At 49.4% G+C, this 2,500-nt stretch overlaps 1 pseudogene; it reads left to right on the top strand.

The window, feature by feature from the left end:
• LOC143154447 (large subunit ribosomal RNA) overlaps nt 1–2,500 on the top strand; it is a 7,401-nt pseudogene that overhangs the window by 2,455 nt on the left and 2,446 nt on the right.

Genomic DNA, 2,500 nt, shown 5'->3' with positions numbered 1-2,500 from the left:
GAACGGTATCATTACTGTTACCGGGATCCGATCTCGGTCCCGTGCCTTGGCCTCTCACGGATCTTCCTTGCTGCGGAGCTTCTGTGGCGTTTGACGTCGCGGTCGTTTCTTCGGCCGTCATTCAACACTCAGCTCAGAACTGGCACGGACTAGGGGAATCCGACTGTCTAATTAAAACAAAGCATTGCGATGGCCCCCAAGAGTGTTGACGCAATGTGATTTCTGCCCAGTGCTCTGAATGTCAACGTGAAGAAATTCAAAAAAGCGCGGGTAAACGGCGGGAGTAACTATGACTCTCTTAAGGGGTCATAGTCTAGCAAGCGATCACCTTCTCGTTGGTTCCCGCCGGATATCTCCTCACGGGGATAGCTAAGAATCGCCTCTGCGCCCTACGGTCCTGGGGGCTGCCACCCCCCTCGATCGTCTTTATGTCGGCCCAAAAAACAGTAACAAAGCCTCGGATGAAAACATTTATACTACTGCTGGCGAGCCCTCAGGCTCGTCCGGCCCGACTTCTATAACCAGCGAAACTGCATCTGAATCTGCTGAAACCTACCAGTGCAGAATGGAAGGCTGCGATCGAACATTCAATACCTCTAGAGGGAGAGGAGTACACGAACAGAGAGCTCATAAGAACTGGTATGATGAGCAACACGCACAAGCCATAGTCAACAGAAAGGCACCTTGGAGTGCAGAAGAGGCAGCGCTCCTGGCACGGCAGGAAGCACACCTCTCATTTAATGGCGAGAAATTCCTAAATCAGGCATTAACACCTTATTTCCCTAACCGCACCCTTGAAGCAATCAAAGGGCGAAGGCGCTACCAGCAACACAAGGACATGGTGCAGAAATTCATAAAGGAATGTCGAAACGACCAAAGTTGTGGCACCAACGATCTACAAAACCAACAGATCGAACCAAACGTACACCCCCTAGACGAGAATGCCCTTGCAGCCGAACTAAGCGACCTGTTTGCCAAAATGGAACCTCTGAGGGGCGCAGAGTTCCACGCAGACCACCTGGATCAAATATGTCGAAATATCTTGAGCTGGGACAGACCCAGAATCTCTGGAGAGCTCGAGATCTATCTGCTTAAAGTATTCCCTTTACCACCTAAACGAAGGGAACCATACCTGGAGGCCGAGTCAGAAAAGGTGCTAACACGGAGGCGCGCAAGACGGAAAGAATATGCGCTAACACAACGGGCATGGAAAAAGAACCCATGTAACTGCCTCCGTAAAATCCTAAAGGATAAAACGTCCAAATCAACACCAGCTATGGACGTAATGGTACCGTTCTGGCAAGCGGTCATGACTGGTGGGGGTGACCAGTCACCAGGTACAAACACCAAGGCCCAAGAAATCAACGCGCTTTGGGCACCTATTGAATCACGTGAAGTCTATAATGCCTACCCAGAAATGACTTCCTCTCCAGGTCCAGATGGACTCTCGGCCCGCCAGCTGAAGGCCATGCCTACCCAGATCCTAGCAAGAATATTCAATCTATTCTTGCTATGTGGAAAACTCCCAAAACACCTGCTGGAATCAAAGACCACCTTGATCCCCAAAAAGGATGGCGCCTCTGAGCCTGGAGATTACAGACCGATTACGGTGTCCTCCATAATAACAAGGACCTACCACAAATTGCTGGCTAGGCGCCTAATGCGACTTGTGGACTTAGACAAAAGGCAGAAAGCGTTCGTCCCAATGGACGGATGCTCAGAAAACATATTTGATCTAGATATGGTCCTAAGATACCACCGCCAAAACTTTAAAAGCCTCTTCATTGCATCTATCGACATAGCTAAGGCTTTCGACTCCGTGTCACATAACACCATCAAAGACACACTGACAGCTAGAGGGGTTCCGACCCCGATGGTCGAATATGTGATGGATGTATATGAAAGAAGTAGAACGACACTAGTGTGCGATGGCTGGGAGTCTGTGCCAATACACCCCACATGTGGGGTAAAACAAGGCGACCCACTATCACCAATAATCTTTAACCTGGTGATAGACACGCTCTTAAGAGCCATTCCACCTGAGGTTGGTGTTGAAGTATGCGGAAACCGCTTCAACGCGTTCGCTTTCGCGGACGACATTGTGTTCATTACATCTACACCTCATGGGTTGCAACTAATATTGGACCTGGCTTCTAGCTACCTGGCACGGTGTGGACTAAAGATTAATGCCTCCAAGTCCTTCACCGTTGCCATCAAGAACGTGCCACACGAGAAGAAAACGGTGGTTGATGGCAGACAAAAGTTCTACTGCGACGGGCAAGCAATGCCATCAATAAAACGAGCGGATGAGTGGAAGTACTTAGGCGTCCCTTTTACACCTGAAGGGCGCTCTATAGGTCACGAAGACGACCATCTGAAAACGGCACTGGTCAAACTGTCTAAAGCACCATTGAAACCCCAACAACGATTATTTGCTCTGAGGATAATGGTACTACCAGGTTTATACCACCTACTAACCCTGGGAAATACCACTCTCAGC

This window comes from Ptiloglossa arizonensis, unplaced genomic scaffold (genome assembly GCF_051014685.1).
Source record: "Ptiloglossa arizonensis isolate GNS036 unplaced genomic scaffold, iyPtiAriz1_principal scaffold0023, whole genome shotgun sequence".
Classification (NCBI taxonomy): Eukaryota; Metazoa; Arthropoda; class Insecta; order Hymenoptera; family Colletidae; genus Ptiloglossa; species Ptiloglossa arizonensis.
The sequence above is the reverse complement of the archived record's forward strand: the minus strand, read 5'-3'. Positions and strand labels throughout refer to the sequence as shown.